General features: G+C 34.2%; 1 long non-coding RNA gene across 1 annotated transcript in view; it reads right to left on the bottom strand.

Annotated features, from left to right (window-relative positions):
• Positions 1-24,643, bottom strand: part of LOC141549601 (uncharacterized) — a 173,260-nt gene that overhangs the window by 143,706 nt on the left and 4,911 nt on the right. The window contains exon 2 of the long non-coding RNA XR_012484394.1: positions 3,582-3,685. This is a non-coding gene — a long non-coding RNA (uncharacterized LOC141549601). The remainder of the gene's footprint in view (positions 1-3,581; positions 3,686-24,643) is intronic.

Raw genomic sequence — 24,643 nt, 5'->3', positions numbered from 1 at the left:
AGAACTTCATTTCTCTCCACATGTCTTACACTGAAGAGTCTGGAGTCAGAGGGCCAGAGTTCATGTCCCAAGTGTGAGACATATACTCCCTTAATCTTGCACAAGTCTTTTAAACTCTGTGTGTTTCTTTCCTTAACTGCAAAATGAGGAATTTTGAAGGAACGACCTTTGAATTCTCCTCTAGTTCTAAATCTAGGATCCTATACTTTTCCCATTCTTGCTGGGTAAATAATAAAAGATAAATCTCCCACTTCACTATGAATTAATCTACATCTCTAAGAAAAAAAAAAAAATAAGCAGAATACACTTTTTTGCTCACGCTGATACAAATAGTTTAATTCCCAAGGGGAAATTTACAAGAATCTTACAAACAACCCCAAACGTTATTAGAATGTAAGTGCCATTTTTATGACAATTCTAATGTCCCTAGGATAAAATCTATAATATATTATACCCATTAAAGCACTTTATTGCTGGACTGCCTTACTTACCCAGCATCTCTGGATTCTGAAGGACAACTTTCAGTCAAATCATCAAAAATGCTTTTTCCAAAACAAAACTTATTTCCCATTTGTAGGGGAGCCTCTGGTCAGGTTAAGTCAATAACCCGGGTTTCTATTGCATCACAAAGAAATATTTTAATTAAGTTCTTATCTGATCATCCCCACAGATATTCAGACTGCTCATATGTAATTTCTTAGTAAGAGCCTCTCAACATTAAGTGGCAATTTTCAAAACACTTCAATAGAATTTTCCTATTTGATGCTTTCTGAGCTCAATAGATAGGAAAGCATTATAATTCACATTTGACAATTGAGGAAACTGAGGTTCAGAGAGATTAAGTGACTTCTCAAAGTCACACAGCTGGCTCATCTGGTTCTCAGATCATCTTTTCCCTTTGGGACAAATGGCCAATCAGAAATACGAAAATTAGTCTGGCCATCTCTAGCTAAATTTTTGGGCTGTCTTTCAATAAATCCTAAATCAATATTGTGCTAATGATTTAAAAAATAATTTTTAGCATTTTGAAAGTGATAGTGGTAAATTTAAATATATTTCCATGTAATCCCCACCATAGGAGGCATTTATTTATAGTATTTTTTCAATAAATGGGTATGTAAGTGAATTGAATTTCTTTATTAACTCTCAAAGCATACTTTTAAAATGTAAATTATTGGCAGATAAAAGGAAGCTGAGTTAGGGTCTTAGAAATGAAAATGTGCTGATTTCTCAATGATAATGTGAGACGGTCCTTTATAAATCCTTTGATATCCTTGCAGCTAATTTCTTATATCAAAGCATCTTGGATGAGCAGTAGACTATAGGAACTATACTAAAATGACTATAAGGAGGTAAACTACAAAATAAATGACTTTTTTTTATATACCAGATATATGCATGGGTAATTTTACAACATTGACAATTGCCAAACCTTTTGTTCTAATTTTTCCCCTCCTTCCCTCCCTCCAGGGCAGGTTGACCAATACATGTTCAATATGTTAAAGTATAAATTAAATACAATATATGTATACATGTCCAAACTGTTGTTTTGCTGTACAAAAAGAATCGGACTTTGAAACAGTGTGCAATTAGCCTGTGAAGTAAATCCAAAATGCAGGCAGACAAAAATAGAGGGATTGGGAATTCTATGTAGTGTTTCATACTCATCTTCCAGAGTTCTTTCCCTGGGTGTAGCTGGTTCAGTTCATTACTGCTCTATTGGAACTGATTTGGTTCATCTCATTGTTGGAGAGGGCCACATCCATCAGAATTGATCATCATATAGTGTTGTTGTTGAAGTATACAATGATCTGGTCCCATGACTTTTTTTTAATGTCTTTCCCTTGGAATTAGTACCACAAAATTTTGCAATTAGGAAGGATTTTAATGACCATTTTCATAAATCCATTTCTCTTGGGGGTGAAGGAAGAGGAAATATTCCATTTATTACATATGCCATAACTGGAAGCAACAAAAGCAAGCTAGATCTTATCTTTTTTTTTTAATCAAATTGTATGCTCTAAAAGAGCTAGAAATATTTCTACTAGCCAGCAGGCAGTATCAGCAATTCAGAAGTACTAATGGCTTAATACTACTATACGTGTCAATACTCTCTATACCAAAGCAGATCACAACTCTTTCATGCCTTAGGAAATGATCTTCAAGAATCCTATGGCTAAAAGAAAAATTAAAAACAGATAGCCAACTGTGATAACTTTTTCTACACTAAGTTAGTCTTGTCCCCAGACCATAGAATCTTATTATAGGGTCTCTTCTCAAAGTTTTTCCACCTTAAAAGGACAGATCAAAACATTACCTCAACTGGAACGAAACAAAACATTACCTACAAAGCCATATGTTATACTGATGAGGAAATGTGAAGATTTCATGTGATGAAACATAGAAATGTTAGTTTTGTTCTTTGAATTTATATCTCTAACTTCTAACATATTGCCTAGAAAATAGTAAGTGGTTAATAAATAGTTTTATTGATTTAATACATCATTATTATTGGGGGAGAGATAACTACTGTGAGAATCAGACGATATAAGGTCCAATAGTTTTGCCACTGGATAATTGTGGGATATTGAGTAAACTGTTTGAGATCTCAGAAACTCAATTTCTTTATTTGTGTAAGTAAAGATATTTGGCCATGTGATCCCTAATGGGACAGCTAAATAGCATAGTGGATAAATTGCTGGGCCTGGAAAAGATAATGATAAATGTTGGAGGAGATGTGGGAAAATTGGGACACTAATGCATTGTTGGTGGAGTTGTGAAAGAATCCAGCCATTCTGGAGAGCAATCTGAAACTGTGCCCAAAGGCTATAAAGCTGTGCATACTCTTTTATCCAGCAGGATCTCTACTGCATCTGTATCCCAAGGAAATTATAAAGGAAGGGAAAGGATTCATATGTGCAAAACTATTTGTAGCGACTCTTTTTGGGGTGGCAAAGAAATGGAAAGTGAGTAGATGCCTATCAATTGGGAAATGGCTAAATTATGGTACATGAAAGTAATGGAATATTATTTTTCTATAAAAAATGATGAATAAGCTGATTTTATAGAAAGTCCTACTAAGATTTACATGAATTGATGCTAAACAAAATAAGCAGAACCAGCATCAGTATACAGCAGTAGTCCTCAAACTTTTTAAATAGGGGGCCAGTTCACTGTCCCTCAGATTGTTGGAGGGCCGGACTACAGTAAAAACAACCCCTCACACTCTGTCTCCACCCCTCAGCCCATATGCCATAACCTGGTAGGCTGCATAAACATCCTCAGTGGGCCACATCTGGCCTGTGGACTATAGTTTGAGAATCCCAGGTATACAGTAATAGCATGATTGTTCAATGATCAACTATAAAAGACTTGCTTCTTCTCAATAGTACAATGATCCAAGGCAATCTCAATAAACTTTGGATAGAAATTACTAGCTATGAGATCCTGGGAGAGAAATTTAACTCTATTTGCCTCAGTTTTCTTATCTGTAAAGTGAGGTGGAGAAGGAAATATAAAACCACAATAGTATATTTGCCAAGAAAACACCAAATTAAGTTATCTTTCTTGGGATCTCTTACCTCCTATCTCTGCAACACATAGTTCCTAGAAGGTGTGCAGGTTCCCAGATCTGGAAGATCCTTAAAGTTGTCTTGCTTCTTGGTTAATCTTAGGTCATTTTTAACTGAAACACAAAATGTGAGGGTAGGAGATTATTAAAGGAGAGAAAAAAATAGCAGGGATACTTAGAGCCTGCTTCATTTATGTAAAATCTCTAGCTGCTTCCTTACATGCCTAGGATATCAAGGATGTAATCTTTCTTTTTTTTTTATTTTTATTTTTTATTTTTTTTAATTTCCATGTCTTTTTTATTAACTTTATAATTATAACATTTTTTGACAGTACATATATGCATAGGTAATTTTTTACAACATTATCCCTTGTACTCCCTTCTGTTCCAAATTTTTCCTCTCCTGCTAACATAATGCTAACAGTTTACACTCATTTCCCAGTGTTCCTTTTCTGGGTGTAGCTGATTCTGTCCATCATTGATAAATTGGAATTGGATTAGCTCTTCTCTATATTGAAGATATCCACTTCCAAGGGATGTAATCTTTCTGAAGAAGTCACACATCCTAAGCTCAATAAAATCAGTACTACTCCTATCATATGTGAACAAATACATGTAGGAACTGATCCCTCTTTATAGTTTTAAATGACAGGGATGTCATTCCATTTCCAATTAAAGGGAATTGTGAGTTGGCACAGACTATAATAAGAGTTCAGCATTATGAGCCCTCCAACAGGTCCCAAGACTGGCCAGAAAGAAGTGGGAAAGCCATTTGAGCTTGTTTCCACTGTTTTCTCATTTGTAAAATATAGATAATAAAACCTCTCTGCTTCCTCACCAGTTTTTATGTGAATTAACTAATTAATGATAGTAAAGTGCCTAGAAATACAAAGCATCATGTAATTGCAAAGTTTAATCATCAAGATAATAGTGCCATAATGGTAGGTTGCAAATTAGTGATAAATATCATATTAAAAGAATGAATATTACAATTTTGATCTCTTTTCTTCTGAATTACATTTCTGTCTTTCAAAATATCATTTGATATGATAGAAGCATCATCCTTTTCCTTAATAATACTGTTTCATCCAGTGAAGCTGCCTTCCTCTTTGTTCTAGCTATGACATATCAATGGAATAGAAACTCCATACAGATTTCATGTATGCTCTGAAAGTCAAGGTAGAAGTTTTGCTTTATCATAAAGTGAAGAGAGAGAATGTCTGCTGCTTTACTGAGATGCTTTCCTCTTGGATTTTCATTTTTCTTCTAGGGAAAATAGGCATTTGGCTGGAAATGATAAAGAAACACAACCAAATCTCTTTGGCTTTTTAATTTACATTTTGTTTCTTTGTTATATGGCTCATTATATACCACATTCCCTAAGCTTAAGAGATATAAGGTGAACATTTTGTACCCAGAACTTTGTGCTCCCACAGAGACCAACCTGACAGTTGGTTCTAAAAAGCAGGTGAATGGTATGCAGGTCTACCTATCACTGGATTTTTCCCTCACCTTTAGCAGAGCAATGTAGGTGATTTCCTTTGTTCTCCCATTCCACCCATGCCATGAAGTTGCAGGCTGTTCTATGATGTTTTTCCCCCTTTTAAACCATCTCTATTTAGTTTAGATTTTTTCATCTTAATAAATATATAAAAGGAGAGAATGGGAATAAGCATCAAGAGGGGATGAATTAAATAAGTTCCAAGAACCCTTTCTCTACCAGATCCTTCACATTTATAGATTAAGCAGTATATGTGAGTAAATTCACTGTAGCAATATTTTTTATTGTGATTCCATTCAAAGATTTGTGCTTTTAGAGGAGGAATTCTTAACATTTTTTTAAATGAACCTTTGGATGGTTTGGTGAAACCAGCAGATCTCTTTTCAGAATAATATTTTTAAATGCCTAAAATAAAGTATATAAGACTATAGAGGAAAAGTTACATTGAAATTAGTTATCAAAATATTTTTAAAATAAAATTCATTTATCCTAAGTTTGTAAAGTATTGGCTAGCTCCCTGGAGGCCTCAGGATCAGCCAGAGTCAAGAAGAATTAAAATCCTTGGTCTTTAGGGGAAGAAGTGAAGGACTCAGGCAAGCAGAATCCTAGATTCTAGAGTCCGGGGTCACCAATCTCTCTCCTCATCCTGCAGCCAAGTCACTCTTGCCTCTTTCTCTCTCTCTGTTCTCCAATCCTTGTCTATGATTATCTTAACACCAAACATTCAGCAAGCACCAATGTTGAGAAGAGCCATTTATCCAAATATATGCTAATAGAGTCATTATCTCACATTGAATAGGTAATTAGCCTTAAGTGCTTGGTTGTCTGATTCAAGCATACCTTTTTGGAGTTTTAGCCCTTTACATAAATTAGAATTCTATATTAGAAAAACTACAGATTTTAGATTAAAATCTTACATAATTTCTCTGTGTGTCTTTCTGTCTCTGTATAAGTGTGTGTCTGTCTTTCTCTCTTTTTTTTTTTCTTTCTTTCTTTCTTTTTCAGAAATATCATCACAGGGACTTTAAACTGCTCCATTTTCTGACCTGAACTTCCCCTCAAAAGATAGCCTGGTCTCCCCCAACTTCCCACCCCACTTTCTCTCACACACACACATACACACCAGATGAACTCACCATATCAGAGCCAAACTGATCACAATCACAATCACAATCATAATCAGAGTGAGTACATCCAATCAACTTTAGGCCACTGCAGCTCAGAACTCACATTCTCAGGTGATCTACACAATCTCCCCACAAGCAGAGTTCATACATATGTACCATACTCTATTTGCTCCATTTTTATATTCATTTTTAATACTGTCACTCAACAAACAGTGTCAGTTCTATGCATGATAAAGTTTCATTGTGATTACAAAGAAAATAAAATCTTTAAACTTCAGATTTTTATAATCTTGTTGGAAAAGAAGATTTACATATGCAGTTTATGTGGCTCAGAATATCAGTTCCATAGATTGTCAAAGAATAGAAAAGTCAAAGTGAATTTGATTAGTCTGGGAAGTTTTCCTGAAGGAAGGGAGCTAAATTTAATGTTATAAAAACCCTACATTCACATAAACACTGCACAGTGCTTTGAACAACCAGGTAAGTAACTCCTTCAAGTACTTGGTTCTGTATTTGCTAGTTTTGTGGTCCTGAGAAAGCCATTCTTAAGAGTGGGGTTGCGTTTTATTCTTTCTTTGTGTTCTCACTGCATACAGTCCCTGTAATACAATAAATGCATGATAAATACCTCTTTATTGAGCCTTTTTTGACTTCTTTATTGACTCTATTGATGCACAAATATTGGGCTTCAGTTTCCTCATCTGCAAAATGGTGATAATTATATTTAAACTTAGACTTGATTGGCATTTTCCACTTGTAAAATGAAAATAATAACACAATCAGTAAATGATGGAAACAAGATCAGAACTCATTAAAAAAAAAAAAAAAGCTAAGTCTTAGTCCATTGTTTTTTCCTAAAAAATATGAAAGAAAGGTTTCTTTCCCCTGAGGGTTTCATTGTAATATGAACTGGAATTCAATCACCTGTTTATAAAATACATTCACATCAGAGGCAGGTAGGTGGTATAGGAATCAGAAGAACTTAAGTCCAAACATGGCCTCATACATACATTAGCTATATGTCAATGAACAAGTGACTTAACTTTGTATGCCTCTATTTCCTAGAGTATAAAATAGGAATAATAATAGTACCTACTTCCTAGAATAGCTATAACAACCAAGTAAGATAATCTTTGTAAATCATTTAACATAATGTCTGGAAAATAATAAGAATTTAATAGATGTTTGTTTCCTTCTTTCTCTTTCTTCTATATCATACCTTGGAAGAATGAGGTTAGTTCTAACAATGTCCAACCCAACTTTTGGCTATCCCATTTCCTCGAGATACAATTTCCCCAAATAATATCTTTCTCTTTCTATTCTATTTCTACCCCTTCCTGCCTGTCCCCTATCCTCTGTGGCTTGACATATCATGAAGAACATTTCCCAGACTGCTTTGGGAATAATAGTTCGACTCTACAAAATTCTGGCAAGTTGAAAACTAACTCTTCCAACTATGCACTAAGAAAGTATCTCTTATCTTCTGTGCTTTAGGGAGCTTGGAGCAGAATAATAGCCATAGCAATAATTCAAGAGTGAATCCAGAAAGTGTTAAAATTTGAAGGATGCTGGAGATTGAGAAAAGATTTATGATTTCAGATAATAGAAGTTAAAATCTACATTTCAATGCACATTTATAATCTGTGCAGTTGGCAACATCATTTCTGTCCCTTTATTGAGACAAAGAAACTCTCATTGTGCTTTTCCCATAAATTTCTTTCTCATGCTGGAGAGAGGGCTTCATCAAGGGCCCAAAGTAAATATTCAAGTTAAAGTAGAAGTTTCAAAATCTGTTAAAAACCCATCTCTAATAATCTACTCATCATATTTTTCACTTTAGAGAAACATCCAAAAGTATTTTCATTGCCTTCTTCCTTTGACTCTGTCAACATAAAAACTCCCTTCAATGTTCTGCACAGAAAAACATAGGGAACATTTTGAACCTTTAAAAATCTCAAAATATTTTCACTAAAAATAAAATTTTAAGGCAAACTAAAAAATTCAACTAAGTAGTTATTGTTTTCCACATCTCAACCAAACTTACACACATCATATATGAATTGTTAGTGTCCGGCATATACTTTTTTTTTTTTTTTCCCTCAGTACATAAGCAAGGGTTCCTCCTAGGCTGAAATTGTTTAATCTGAATTCAAAGAAACCACATTTTAGACTCTACTATTTTCAGTTTGTTAAGACTTATATGTCAAACATCCATTTAGTTAGATGCATATGATACAGTAATATCATAAAGTAGGGGTTCTTCTGTGTAAAGTCAAGAGTTCTTCTGAACACATGGGTCCCCTGAAAATTTGCCCAATTTCAAGGGACATTGTAGACCAATATTCATTCTAAAACCAAAGGTTGTGAGTCAACCAACCTTTTTTTTTTTTAAATCAGCCTATTAAAGGACATATTAATTCAAAGCCAAAAAAAAGAAGTTAAACAGCTAGTTAAAATAAGCTTCACAGCCTATCATATTTACCAGTATATCACTAAGAAAGTGGACATGTGTGATCATGGAACAAGCATGTAACTTATCCTTCTGCCTTTGAAATCATTGATTCTTCTACACTGCTACTTCCTTCTTTACAGAGCCTCCAAAGTCTCCTAGAAGTCACAGTGGACTCTTTACTGAGTTATCTCCTGCACCTCTGTTCTCTCTGCCAAAATGCTATCTTGTGATGAGTGTGCTGAAATTCTGTTACTGCTAGCTGACAACTCCTAGAAGTGGCAGCTATAGATTGTAGAATAGCCATTCTTCCAGCTCCTGCATCCTAGAAGTATTATAGGGGGCTCTGCTATTCCAAAGCCCAGCCATCAGTTCCTCATCACTGCTGCCACTTGTGCTCCGTGTAAACAGATATTTCTTTTTAACTTCTCTCATGCTGCCAGTTGTCAACCTGGATCCCTATTGAACTTCAAAGGAACTGGGTAGAATTCTAAGAAAATTCATTTCAACCTGCATAATTATGTTATAGTGAATGCTGAATGTCAATCACCTTGGGAGCAAGATTGAGAAGGTTTGGATGGAGCTGCTAGAGAAAACTATCTTTACCCACTTCCTACTCACCCAGCAACCAAACACCTGAGTTCAGACTGCTGCCTTTGGACTATTTTCTCTCAGAAAATGTTTTATATTTCCTATACATAGGGACACAACATGGCAGATTGTGAGTCCAAGGCATATATTGTAAATTGCAAGAAACATTGTTTTCATGTATGTGAAAGAACTTTGATTATTCCTCATAGAAGTTTATATAAAAGAGAGAGATTTTCATATATTTTTCTCTGGAATAACATTTAATTTTATACAACAATATTTTCTATTGTCCTTGATATAAACCTTCATTTTATAGCTCATTAGCATAACTATCACATCTGTATTATTCACTATTATAATGTAGCCAATAGTCTATAAGAATTATAACAATTCCTTGTCTTTCATGTCCAATAAGTTACTATGTCTTATCAATTCTGTCTTGACAATATTTCTGATTCAGAAAATTTATTTCTTTTTGTTTTCCATTCCCACTAAAACCCTTTTAATTCAAGCCTTCATTATAGGTTTTCTGCTATTCCAAAACCCAGCCATCATTTCCTTGTCACTGCTGCCACTTGTGCCTATCCCCTACCCCAGTCAGTCGGGGATTATTCTGATCACCCTTGCCATAGAGAGTGGAATCTTAAATTGTTCTTTAGATTTTATTTCATTTTGTCTTCTCTTTCCAACCAGAAAATACAGAAACATCGGGTTATTCAATATTATTTGTGTTTATTTCCTAGCACCAGAAACTACAAAAATATTGGGTTATTCAGGGCTATTCTTCTTTATTTCTTATCACAGTGTCTTGAATGTGGTAGATGCTCAATAAATATTTGTAGATTTAATTTGATCACTGACCTAGGTTGTTTACCTCTGCCCTTTCATTTGCCTTAGTACTTACAAAGCATCTGTAAAGCTATCATTTTCACTGCCTGGATGAAAAAAAAGTGGATTCCTCTGGTGAGTCATTTGGTCAAAAGGAATTGTCTCTCCCCACCCCCACATCATTTTCAAAAGCCCATAGCTCTTAGCTCTATTGACTCAAAAACCCTACACCTTGGGAGATCACACTGCAGGAGCAAATTAATGATTTTGTGAATGATGAATGAAATGACAAAAAAGAAGAAAGACTCCAAGGAGAGTTGTTGATCCCATGCAAACAAGGATGCTTAGAAACATATCCATCTAAACAAATCTTCTTCCCAATATAATTTACAGTTATAAATTGTTTATACCCCCAACCACTTCTGAAAAGGATTTGAGATAGTCTCTGCCTAATATGGAGTTGGGGTTTGGGAAAAAATAATATAGAGGAACAATGACTAGTGGAAGAATTATTTCCTATCTAATTGTACTGTTTCACTCCAAAAAAGGGAAGGAGGAAAATGATATGAAATAGGGGTGAAAGTATTAGAAGGATATGAACATGGAGTATTAGAGCTGAAAAAAAAAAGCTATATGTCTTTGCTTATAGCTTTACAGGAAAATAACAAGCATTCTTTCCTCACAATAGTCCCAGATGGGAGGGTAAGTAGTACAGGTACTATTTCTATTTTAATGATGAGGAAATTGAAACCAAGAGAGTTTATGTGTCTTGTTCTAAGTCAGATTAAACAGAATCAAGACTAGAATTCAGGTCTCATCACTACTAGGCCATTTTACAAAGTGAAATTATCCTGAAATCTTGATTCTATGAATGCTTCATCAGTTAATTATGTCAGTAATTTAGAAATATATAGTGATATATATATATATATATGTTTTAAATTCTGTGTGGATGATTAGAGCAAAGCACTATTTATCCATTATGTTTGGATATAAGTTCTAATGATATTTTCTTTATATAATTGAAAAATTCTATTCAATTTTTAAAACTTTTTTGGCATTTGTTTTCAGCACTGGTTATACAAAATGGAATAAACACTAAAACAATAACATATGGAAGGAGAAACGGATGCCAATGGTGGTAAGCACATCAGAATCACCATTTTTGGATGAGACATGTAGTCTATCCAACCTAAGAGTCTTCTGATTCTACCAGAGCCTCTAAATATATTGTGGACTTATCTATAAATGAACTGGAGAAATATATGGCAAACTACACCAATATCTTTGCCAAGAAAACCCCAGATAGGGTCAGAGAGAGTTAGACTCAATTGAACAATAACAACAATTGTTGCTCTCCTTGATATTAATCTCAAAAGGCAAGGTACTATCTTCAAAAGCAGCAAAACCATAGCAAATGACTATGTTGTGCTGTATTACTCTACATGTTCTCATGACAAATTGACTTATTTCTCCTTACAAACTCAACATCATGCCTTTGTATGAAGCAGCAGATATTGTACTGGGTAGAGATTCAGGAAGACCTAAATATAAATCCACCCTTAGATAGTTATTAAGCTACATGATCCTGGGAAAGTAATTTAACCTCCCTTTTGTCTCATTTTCTTCAATTATAACATAGAGATAATAATAACACTTACTTTCAGAGTCATTGTGAAGATCAAATGAGATACTTGTCTAAAAAGAAAAACCCTCAGCACAATGCCTGGCACATAGAAAGTACTGAAAAAAAAATGTGATTGTTTCCTTCTCATTGTTTCACAGGCTCTTCCTGCACCTGAATTTCATTTTTTTCCTCACCTACCTCTTAGAAACCCTAGTTTCCTTAGAAATTTAATTCAGTAGCCATTTTTTATATACGAGTCTTTCCCTGATCCCCTAGTGGCTAATTTTTTCCACTTTGATCTTTCCAAATTATTTTACATTAATATATTTGTTCAGTATACTGAGAGACAGCATAGCACAAGTGAATAGAGAACTGATGCTATTTAGTGTCCTTCACCTCATGGTAAGTTATACCTCACCTTCAGATCCCTAAAATGACTAAACAACAGATTCAATCTCTCTTGAGAATATTGCCTTCCCTTTCTTAATTATCTCTTACTTATACTGCATTTATCTTATTTGTACATTTGCTTGAATGTTTTCTCTCTCATTAGATTGTGAGATACTCTAGAATAGAAGCCCTGAATATAATGTCTGAGACATTGTGATACTTATCAAATGATTGGCTTATCATTGAGGTCCTCTCCAGAAAATATGCCTAATTTAACAAAATGGGCTTAATGGAATCAGCTTTCTTCCAGTCCATTTTTTTTTCTTAATAGAAAGACTGGGGAAAAGCAAAGTTTAAATGATAAAATGTATTTAAATTTAGAGTAAGCAATAGAAATGGGAATAGGTTGAACAGAATGCCCCAAAGGCATCACTACATAACCCATCAATAACAAAACATATCTTCACACACAAACATACAAATACACCCTCTCATCTCTACCACCATCACTACTTTCATATTACAGTCATGATTATTTCCATTCTCCTAGTTTCCCAGGCTCACAATGTCACCACCAGCATTTTCAGCTCCCTACTCTTACTCACCCAATATATCCAATCCAACACCATATCTTGTTTCTATATTCACAGCATCTCATACATAGGTTCCTTCCTCTCAATTCACACAGCAACAAACATCATCATCTCTTACCTGAACTATTGCAATAGCATTCTAATTGGTGTCTCTTCCCACTCAGAGTTATCCTCTAGCTGCCAAAGTGATTCTTCCAAGGCATTCATATTACACATACTTCCTACTCAATAAGCACCTGCTTAACATCAAATATAAAGTATTTAGTATTTTTGCTTATTTTTGGTTTTTAAATTTCTTTGTAACCTGGAAACTGACTACATTTCTAGTCTTTTTTGCTCTAATTCTGCTTCAGAACGTCTACAATCCAGCTAAATTATTTTTCTTGACATTCCTTAAATATAAACACTCCATCTGCTTTCTCTCTATTTTTCCACTGACTTACCCACCACTTTTGGAATGTTCTGCCATCCTGTATCTTTGCCTCTTAGTTCTGTCAGTCTCCTTTAACACTCACCTCACATCTAATCCTTTGCAGAAATGTTATGGTCCAGAACTTGAAACCGGGTGCTAAGTCAGTGGAATTGATAGAGACAATAGTTATCTAATGTAGCATGGTGCTTAACAGTTCTCTAGTTCAGTACATGTACTTAATACTTACTATAGTGCTACAAGATTCACAACTTTGATAAGAGAGCATATATTAGTTAGAAGCCTCAGCCAGGACTATAAGAAAGCTAACCAGGCCACAGGAAAGGAGACAAGACTTGGAAAGAGACAATAAAGGATTTGGACTTTAACCCCTGGCTACTCGTGAGGTGATTACTGAAATGAAATGAAGGCTGCCTCCAGAGACCCAAGGAAACCCCAACAAGAGAATATTACATTTTAGAGAAGAATATTACAAAAAAAACCTATTTCATTATGCCCCCACAAGCTATTTGTTAATGCCTTCCTTCCCCTTTCATATAATCTTCATCTTCTATGGATGCATACATACAAATAAGAAAGATAGTCTATACATGTATATACATAGTAGTATGTATAATATACATTTTTCTCCCTCTTTCTTTCTCTCTCTCTCTCTCTCTCTCTCTCTCTCTCTCTATATATATATATATATATATATATATATATATATATATATATATATATATATATATACACACTTATTATGTATCTATATGCATCTAATTATCTATGTGTTCTATGTATGGATATAGTATACATCTTTAGCTATTTACATGTTTCTCCCCATTAAAATGTGCACTCCTTGAGAACAAAGACTGCTTGTTGCTGTTTTTTTGTTTTGTTTTGTTTTTTGCTTGTTTGTATTTTTTTTTCTTTATACTTCCAGGGCTTAGCATAGTGCCAAGCAAATACTGTTTGTTGACTGACTGACTGACTGACTGAATGAATGAATGAATGAATGGCTTATTCTGAATACTTTCATTGTTTTACTGTGTTATATGAAAAAGACCAAGAAATAGTAGAAGAGTGTTTTCATATTTCTTCAAAAAAAGTATAAATAATACTCACATCCAAGATTCAAGGTAATCAAGAAATAGTGAAGCACTTATTCTCTATTGGTATAAGCTTCCAGAATACTAAGACAGCTCCAGACTGATGAAAGAAGAATATATAGAGAATATTGACAGTTTAACAACCTTTTCATCCCTAAGACTCTTCTCAATAAAAATCTTAGTATTTAAAGACTACTTCAGTACCTAATAGGAAGGAAATCCAAAGGATTTCAATTCTATTTTCGGATAGACAAGATGATGGGAGTTTTGCCTAGTTAAGTTCTTTAGGCATCTGTTTAATAAAATAAGGAGAAAGAGAGTCTACTTCACCTACAAATAAAGCTGGTCCTGTCCATATATGTTGTATTAATGATCTTTGGACCAATCAAAAAAAAAAAAAAAAAAAACTACAGGCAATTATAAGAAAAAAATTTTTGATAAAAGCTTATCAGCTCTGACCCTGTTTTTAATGAATGTTCTCAGTATTATAAGTATTGTTCTAGCACCTGGTGAGGAAAAAAAAGCCTTAAACATAATGTTCTTGCCAAATATTCCTAAATAGAAGTATCTCTAACACATAACCCACTACCTGAATATATTGTAATGAGATACCTTATAAAACAAGTAGTTTATATAGTACCAAAAAATAAAAAATCAAATCTGGTGTCAGAGGACCTATGTTTGAAAAGATCTAGTGCTTAATACCTGTATCAATCAGTCAATCAATCACTAAACAAGCATTTTTTAAAGTTTCTACAATAAAACAGAAAATAAATGTAAATAAATAAAATAAAACTTTAACCTCTATCTTCCTTAGTTTTTTTTTCATCTGTAGATTGAGAATAATAATTGCATTTATCTCTCCTAGTTGTTATGAGAATGAATGAATTTGCTTACCTTAAAACACTATATAAATTCTATTTACTTTTCACTTTAACTTCTCCTGGGAATAGCTTTCAGATCCTCTGCAATTTGGGAGGGCTAATATGGCATTATAGGAACATAATGATATGGCACTGTATTTGGAGTTAAAAGACAAAATTTATCTTACACATTAGTTATGTGACTTTGTGGATGTCACTTAAATTTTCAGTGCCTCAATTTCCCCAGGTATAAAATAATGGGATTGGACTAGATGGTTTCCCTTCCAATTCTAAATCTATGATCTTATAATCATATGTATAGATGTGCCTTGTTATCCCATCTAGCCACAGATACTCAATGCCCTCTTTTCTTGTCTTTGATAGTATATAAGCAGAAAGATGGCCACTTCCTAGGTAGAGAGGATTCCCTCATGCTATCTATTAAAAGCCCAGTGTCTAGGATCCTAAGCTCAGTACCCTGGGGAAAAGAAACCTAAGGAAATCTAAAGGACTTGAAGAATCAGCTTCTTTCTAGGCTCCATACAAAAGCTTTATCAGGACAGGGATAATGCAACCATCACTTACCAATCTTTTCTACTCTTTTTTTTTTTTTTCTGCTCAGCTTCTTGTTTGTGTTACTATAAGCTCATGTCTGTTCTTGAAGAAAGCATTTCTGTTTGAATTCTAAGCTTCCTTCTTGTATACAATGACCCAGACCTGATATTTACCCTTTGCTTACACCCTTAGTATGTGGTATAAGGGAAAGAATGTAGGCTGTGGAGTCAAAGGACATGGGTTTTAATTCTCTGTCAGTAGCTACTCATATAACCTTGGCCAAGCAATTTAATCTGGTGTTAGATGAGAATTTTATTTTTCTTAAGTATAAAGTGATATGTTGAACTAGATCCCTTTTCCTCTAGATCAATATCTCTATCATCTTTCAGACTAAAACAGGGAAGATTATTCATTGGGTGAGAATGTGATCTATAAGATCTGTGAGATCCCTCTCCAATTCTGATATTGTAAACCCTAGCCACCATCCTATCACAAGAATGATCAAGCTTTACTGGACCAGACAGACAAATTTCAAAAGTGAAAAATGCCATTCAGTTCAAATCACAAACACCTAAATGTCCTGGGGATATAAAGACAAAAACAAATCAGCCCCATTCCTTAAGTAACTTAGGTATATTCAAATACACAATTTGTGCACAAATAAGTAAGAATTTGATTAAGAAAACAATACCAACATCTGAGGAGATCAGGAAAGAATTCCTTATGGAAGAGATACCTGAGATGAGTCTAAAAGGAAGATGAGGATTCTAAGAAGCAGAGATTAGGGTTCTGGGATGTAGTTACAAAACTAATGCCTGAGGAAGATGACTTTGCTTTTGGCCATTGGCATCGAATTTAGGAACATTCTGCAGGACAGGAGCTTCCTTTGGAACAAGATTCTTGACTTTCATTCTTTATGGAAAAATGGTTCAATCCTGATCTGCTAAAGCAGAAGAACTCCCTCTATTTCCCTGGCCATCCTTAGCTAAAAAGATATCAACAGCCGGCTATTAACATATGGGACAAAGGATGAGTCCAGACATCAATCAGACAATAATGCTGTCTGCAGCAAAGAGGAACCCATCGACCAGGGCGACAGCTACTGAAAACTAATTAGCAAAGCCACATTGCAATAGAATTGTGAATTGAGCAAAGCATGCATTTACCTTACCCTGTGCTAATTAGTGAACCTATATTTAATAATAATTTTATGACTGCTGAGTAAACAGACACATAATAAAGATCTCCATGTTCACCCATGCTCCAGGGATCAAGCTTTCCCTTAGTAGAGGGAAACCACATAGATTCCAATAGCCTTCCATAACTCACTCCATAAGTAGACCTGACTTAGAATCCCAGCTCTGCCACTAATGCACACTATGGTATATAGCTAATAATTTGACCTCTATGGCCCTTGGTTGTTTCAGCTGCAAAATGAGGCAGAAGGAGGAAATGATCTATTTCTGAGGTTAATCTAGTTCTAAAGCTGGAAAAGACATCAGAAGTCATTTAGATCAGATCTTTATTTTACCTTTGAGACTCACAGTGTCCCAATGTATCACCCAATCTAGAGTCCAGTATTCCTTATCGATTGATTCCCCTACATTGTTCTTCTTTCAAGGAGTTCAGCGCTTGGCAAGTCTTTCTCTTCTCCTCCAACTATCTGTAATGGATGTCACCACTTCCTTTCCTCTCACTGACTTTTTGCAGTATGGCTTCTAATGTCATCATTCAATCAAAACAATATCTCTAAAACTCACTATTTATCTCTGAATTGCCAAAATTAATGGCCTTTTCTTAATCTTCATCTTCTTTGCTTGATATTCTGTTCTCTCTAAGATTTTCTAATTCTGCTCCCTCCTATTTGTCCTCCCTATATGTCTGCTTCTTCTGGGTGTTCTTTACTAACTCTTTGTTTAAAATCATGCCCACTAACTACTTTTGAAACACAAGGTTCTGCCCTGGGACTTTTTCTCTTCTCCTTTAATACTTTGCTTGGTTATCTCATCATGTCTACATATATACTTCTCAGATCTATTTGTCTAGCCCTAACCACTCTCCTGACCTCTAGTTTCATATCTCTAGGTGACTATTAGAGATAATTAATAGAAAGTCCTAAATATGTCAAACTCATTATCTTTCTGACCCCACACCAAAAAATGAAACAAAATAAAATAAAAACAAAAATATAAACAAACAACTAAACCAAAAAGAAACAAATGAACAAACAAACAAACAAAAAACATTTTCTCTTCTTAATTTGCCTATTATTGTTGGGGTACCACCTGCAACTCAGATGTCATCCCAATTTTTTACTCTCACCCTGCATATCCAGTAAGATGTCAATTCCTGCCATTTCTATATTCATAACATCTCTCATATATATGTATGTGTGCGTGTGTGTGTCCTTCTGAACCTATACCTCCAGCTACTGTCTTCCCTTTCTCTCTAAGAGTATCTTATATCTTCTCTGTATCTGTTAAGTACCTAGTTATTTTCATCTTGTTTCTCCTCCTCAATATGTGAACCTTTTGAAAGCAGTCCTTTTTTTGAAATCAGTCCTTTTTCTGTTTCTTTTCTTTTTCTTTGTATTCCCATTATTTGTAACAGTAACTGGCAAAAAAGTAAATGGATCCTGAGCCTTATGTGACCTTGAGTCACTCCAAATATACTTCAGTTTTCTCTTTTGTAAAATGAAGTATTGAAATGGTTGTTCTCTAAAAACCTTTTCTGCTCAATGTCCTCTGATTTAATCCCAATGAATTGTGAATGGAGGGAAGCTTGTCCATTCCTCAACTCAGTGGGACCACCTCTCTCCCTTCATATTCTTTCACCAAATCAAAACTTGCTCCAAGATTCTTAGTTATACTGCTATATCATAACTAAGAACATATTTAAGAATTATCCTTCTCTGAAAAAAAAGAAGTTTAACTAGTGTTAATACCATGAGCTAAAGAAAAGAAACTCATTTAGGTGAATTTCTGCCATCAATCAGCAAAGTTGGAATTAGGGAGAGTGTGAAACGTCATTCACCAAAAAGTATTGTTTTTCTCTGTGAGTATAAGAAATCATGCCCCCAACTCCACTCCTAGATCTATTTTCCCTCATTAACATTGTGCTAGGATAACTGCTCCCATTCTTTTCATCTCCACTATTAATTTTAACCTGTTTGTGTATAGTTATATATTGCTATCTTAAGGAAATTTTTCACTACTCAAAATATGATAATTTTTATTTAATACTTTTACTGATGACAGAGAAAGATGTAGATGACATATTTACAAAATACGAAGATGACAAAAATTAGTAGAAACTGTTACTACTATAGGTTTAAAAAATAAATTGACAATTTAAAAGATTTAGAGAAGTTGAACAATAGAGACAAAACTAACAAGGTGCAAAGGATAAAGCATTGGAACTGGGGGTCAGGACGTTTGGTTTCAGATATGTATTAATCATATAAACTGGGCAATTCATTTCACCTCCCTGTGACACAGCTCCCTCCTCTGTAAAAGAGGGAGAATAACAGCACCCACCTCATTTAAGGCAATTCCAATAGAATTGTGATGGGATGGAAAGTAACATCCATAGCCAGAGAGAGAATTATGGAAACTGTGGATAAAAACATAGTATTTATACTTTTTGTTGTTGTTTGTTTTTCTTTCTTGTGTTTTTTTTTTCCTTTTGATCTGATTTTTCTTGTGCAGCATGAAGAATAGAAAAGTATGTTTAGAAGAATTGCATTTGTTTAATCTATATCAAATTGCTTGCTGTATTGGGAGAGGGGAGGGGTGGAGGGAAGGAGAAAAATTTGGAACAAAAGATTGTGCAAGGATGAATGTTGAAAATTATCTTTTTAAGTTTTTGGAAATAAAAAGACATTTACAAAACAATAGCCATCTATCAGGGATGCTATAAGCATAAACTAAGATAATATTTGTTAAGTGCTTTACAAACCTTACAATATCATCTAAATGCTAGTGATAATGATGATGATGATAATGATGAAATTTAATGGGTATAAATGTAAAATCTTGCATATAGGCTCATAAAATATATTGAGTACATATACAGCATAGAGGATGAAGGGATTAGCAGCAGTTAACATAGTGTAAAAAAACCCAGAAATGTTAGTTGATCATAAGCATTGATCTAACAATAATTACTAAAACATCTGATGTATTCTTTGGTTACTTTAAAACACATGGAAGGAAAGACATAAAAGAGAAATATAATAACATTAATTAACATTTTGTAGCACTTTAAAGTTTATATGTTATTTCAGGTGATCTTAATTAAAACTCTTTAACGTAGATAATATAGGTATTATTATCCTCATTTTACAGATGAGGAAATGAACATTATGAAAGGTTAAGTGACTTTACTATGAATATATTGCTGAGACGTGTCTAAAACAAAATGGAAATTCAAGACTCACAAGCAGTTTTCATCATAACATGATGCTCTTTATTCTGAGAATAATGGCATCAATCCATCCATCCCTCCATAAATCAATAAGAGTAGGCTGTCTTTTGATTTTCTTTGTAATGTTAGCGCTTAGCACAGTGCCTGACACATAGAAGGCATTTAATAAATACTTATCAACTAATTGATATACATACCAATATATGTATGTGTATAATATATATGTATAATATAATATATACATATATAATATATAAATGTCTGTATCTATGTGTATGTATCTCTATAGATTGTCTATATGTGGACTTCTAGATGTATATATGTCTGGGTCTGTGTGTATATTTATATATATGTGTATGTTGTTCTGTAAATACACCCAAGTTTGGGGGGGATGTGTGTGTGTCTATATGAATATACATATATATGTATATTTATACACACACATAACACATGCATATGTTACACATAAATATATGTATATGGGTATTGATGCATATACAGGTGCAAATACATATACATCCATGTAAAGTATGTGGTTCTGTATGTATGTATGTACATATGTGTGTGTTCACACACAAACCCTACATTAAGAAAGTCTTAGAGACTTTCTTGGAGTGCAGAGTATGTTATGGGAATGAACATACAGCCAGGATGTATCAGAAACAAGATCTTAACCCAGGTACTTCTGAATCTGTGGCTAGTCTTCTTTCTACTACAACCCACTGCCTCTCAAACAAGATACATTCAAAATAAATAAAAGGCAAAAGGTAGGATGAAAGAGACTATCAACTGTGATTATCCAAAAAAAGGTCTCATGTTTCAAAGGATGCTAGGAGTTCTGAGAGGCAGAAGTGAGAAAGGAGTGTGTTCCAAGCAAGAGGACTATCCTGTTAAAAGGCACTAAGAAGGTAAATGCAGTGTTTTAGGTGAAAAATGTCAAGTAGTGCAATTGGTCTGGATCAGAGGGTTCAAGAAAGAAAGTAATATGAGTGAGGAAATATTTACTGAACACAAATTTTGTGTTAGGCATTGTGCTGAGACCTTGACAAATACTTATCAAAAGTTTGGTAAAGTAGGGGGCAGCTAGGTGGCACAGTGGATAGAGCACCAGCCTTGAATTCAGGAGGACCTGAGTTCAAATCTGGTCTCAGACACTTAACACTTCCTAGCTGTGTGACCCTGGGCAAGTCACTTAACTCCAGCCTCAGGGGGAAAAAAAAAAGTTTGGAAAAGTAGAGTAAAAATTGTGAAAGGTGTTAAATAAACCTGAAGAGTTTATATTTGAATCCAGAAGCAACCAGAGAGTCTCTGGAACTTATTGACCAGATAAAGAAATGGCCAATCTTATATTTTAGGAGTATCACAAAGACATGTGACTCTAGGCAAATCCCAGACTTTACTTTCTAGGTCTCAGTTTCTTTATAAAATGAGAAAATAGAAATAAATGATCTCTATATTTTCTTCTAGCTCTAAAATTGTATGACTCCAATAGTATCACTTTGCTCCCTATGTAGAATCATTCACCCAAGAACTATGTTTTAAGAAGAAAGTATCACATAGCTATAAAACATTCATGGGAAGGGAAATAGGGTGGTGGTGGTGGCCACATGTTCTTCCCAAAATGGTATCAAGACCCAGATCTCAGGACTGAGCATAGGAGTAAGTAATTAAGCCAAGAATTCAAAGGTTTGCAAACATATAGCTAAGGCACACAAACTTGAGCTAGTGCTTAACAGAAATGAAAACAGTATCTCTCATTAAAGTGGAAGATATGTAGCTTATGAGGAAATAACAAAAAAAAAAAAAAAAAAAAGCAGGGAAGTCATCACTTTTTGTGCATTAAACAATGCCCACTGCCCCTCCTTGCTTTCTACAAATGCTTTGTGTGGTGAAGTTCAAGGGAAAAAAAAAAAATTCCCTGATACAGCTCCTTCTGGAGGGTTTGTTAAGAGCTTGGGAACCTTCTCTGGGATTAAAACTTACTTCAAAAAGCTTCATCTGTGATCTCTGTTTGTCCTCTGTGCAAAAGCATTAAAAATACTTACAGAGCTAAGATCCTACAGTGAGGCTTTGGTATTTTTCTCTCCATAGCACATTTTCTTTGACTGCAACCACATGGATTGGCTGCATATAAAGAAGATAAAGAAGGGGGAGGGAAATCCCTTTACATTTCTTACATATTTTATGGATCTCTGGTATTTCTGTGCCAGTTGAAGTGATTTTTCTCTCATAAATTTGAAGGATTTGTTATGAATAAAAATGAAACCTCAGAGGCCTTTAAACAGGAAAATATGGCTCACCAAGGTTGTTGTTCCTCTCTCTTCCCTTTTACTACATATTTACAAAATTGGGTGCTTCTTCTCTTAAGGGAATTTGCATTTTCTGGCCTCAGTGGAAGAAAAAACACAAATTTGTCCTCTTTTTTGGAAGGTATCATCTAAGTTCTGGTTTACATTTGAGAGATTTGTGAGATACAGAAAAACAACAACAACAACAACAACAAAACCACTTATGAATCAACAACTCTTGTTGTCTGCCTAAGAGCCAGGAGTGAACAGCAATATTTTTCTTTCAAATTCTAGATATTTCCTTCCAATATAACTTGATGAGATCACAAGATATTATCCTATACTCTCTTCATAAATATATATATATATATATACATACACACACATACACATGTATGTGTGCATGCATATGTGTGTATGTATATGTATACATGTCTGTGCATATAAAAATCCATGTGGATACACATATATATTTAAATATAAATATAAACACCCACCTATGTGCAGAGTCAAGCATTTATACTAATTATCCACTAACATTGCTTGAACACAATACATGCAGAAAATTGTGACCTTAAAATTTATTTTTTATATGTCCCTCCTCTCCCTTTCTTTTTCACCTATTTAATACTTAAAGCATAGGCTCTTTCCCTTTCAGTTGTTTACTGCTTTATACTATTCAAATCCATCAAAGCCAACCCATCTTCAAAACTTGCTTTTAACTGAGGAGATAATAAACAAACTTAACTTTTTTGAGTCATTTTTTATTCCTGGAATTTATCTTACATCTATATTAAACAACACATTTTCACAAAATATCTTAGAATCAGAAAACACCTTAAAGTCATTCATCTAGTTACAGAATCAAAGAATCTAGCCCCACTCCTAGTCCCCTTCCCCTCACCAAGCCATACTATCTCAATACACAAAAAATCTTTGAAAGTCCCTAACTGTAAAATTTTACAGGAGTCATTCCAAAGGCAGCCAATTCCATTTTGGGACATTTATAATTGTTAGGAAACTTTTTCTAATATTTAGTTGAAATATGCTTTCCTGTAATGTTCATTGTGCATGCATAGCATTGACCTATCGAGTCAAGTTTATTACCTCTTCTACATGATAATCTTTCAAAAAGCAAAAGCAAATATTACACACCAAACCTCCCTTACTTTTTAATCTTCCTATTCTAAACAATCTGAATTTTTGTATAAAGTCATAATAGCTATTGTTCTTTAACCATTTTTTAATCATGTCTGACTCTTCATGACCCTTTGGGATCTTCTTGGCAGAGATGACTTCTTTCTCCAATTCATTTTACATATGAAGAAACTGAGGCAAATAGAATTAAGTGACTTGTTGAGGGTCACACAGCTAATAAGTCTATCTACCATCAGACTCTGGTCTTCCTGACACCAGACCTAGCAACCCATAGTAGTTGTTTGGGATCTTCTTTCAATCTCTTTAGAAGCCATCCCCTTTAAAAATTAGAATTTTATCATTAAATTAAGTAAAAACTATCTTGTCTATGGTTTTCATATTTCTCTTCTGAAAATCAGAATTACATTTGTAAATCTTCAATCTTGAGATGTCATTCCTATTTTCCATGAGTTTCCAAAGAGCATTAAAAAACAATCACATTTATTCATCCTGTTAGTACCTGGGATATGGTTCTCATAAGTCTTGTGACTTGAACTCATTGTGAAGAATTAGGTTTTCCCTTTCCATTTATTCATTCAACTTTAGTTTCAACTCCTTGTTAATCATTTAAGAAAAAAAAAACATTATTACTAATTATTTACAAATGTTAAAAAGCAGTTTTAAAGTTCTTACTATATATTGAGCACTGTTCTATTGGTGCCCCCAGAGGAGCAAGATAAGGAATTCAACTCTACAAAAGGGATCCTACAACTTACTGTTATTTTTATGAGAGCATTATAAAAATGTTTGGTCATACAAGTAGAGTGATAAAAGATACTAGAAGTAATCTAATGTCTTAATTGCAGGCGCTGTCTTTTACCTGTCTTTATATCTTCAGCACTTAACAAAATGCTTGGCATATAGTAGGAACTTTAAAAATGCTTTTTTGACTACTGACTAGTCAAAACTTCTCATTTTATGTATGAGGAAACTGAGGCCTTGGAAGGTTAAGTGATTTGTCTGAAATATTAAAGTTAAGAAGTGGGAGATCAACTATCAAAATTGAATGTAAAACTAAGGAGACTGAATGTAAATCAACACATGCTATGCTCACTTCTTTTTGTTTGTTTGTTTGTTTTTTCTCTCTCTCCCATGGTTTTTCCCTTATCCTCTGATT

Source organism: Sminthopsis crassicaudata, chromosome 1 (assembly GCF_048593235.1).
Source record: "Sminthopsis crassicaudata isolate SCR6 chromosome 1, ASM4859323v1, whole genome shotgun sequence".
Lineage (NCBI taxonomy): Eukaryota > Metazoa > Chordata > Mammalia > Dasyuromorphia > Dasyuridae > Sminthopsis > Sminthopsis crassicaudata.
The sequence above is the reverse complement of the archived record's forward strand: the minus strand, read 5'-3'. Positions and strand labels throughout refer to the sequence as shown.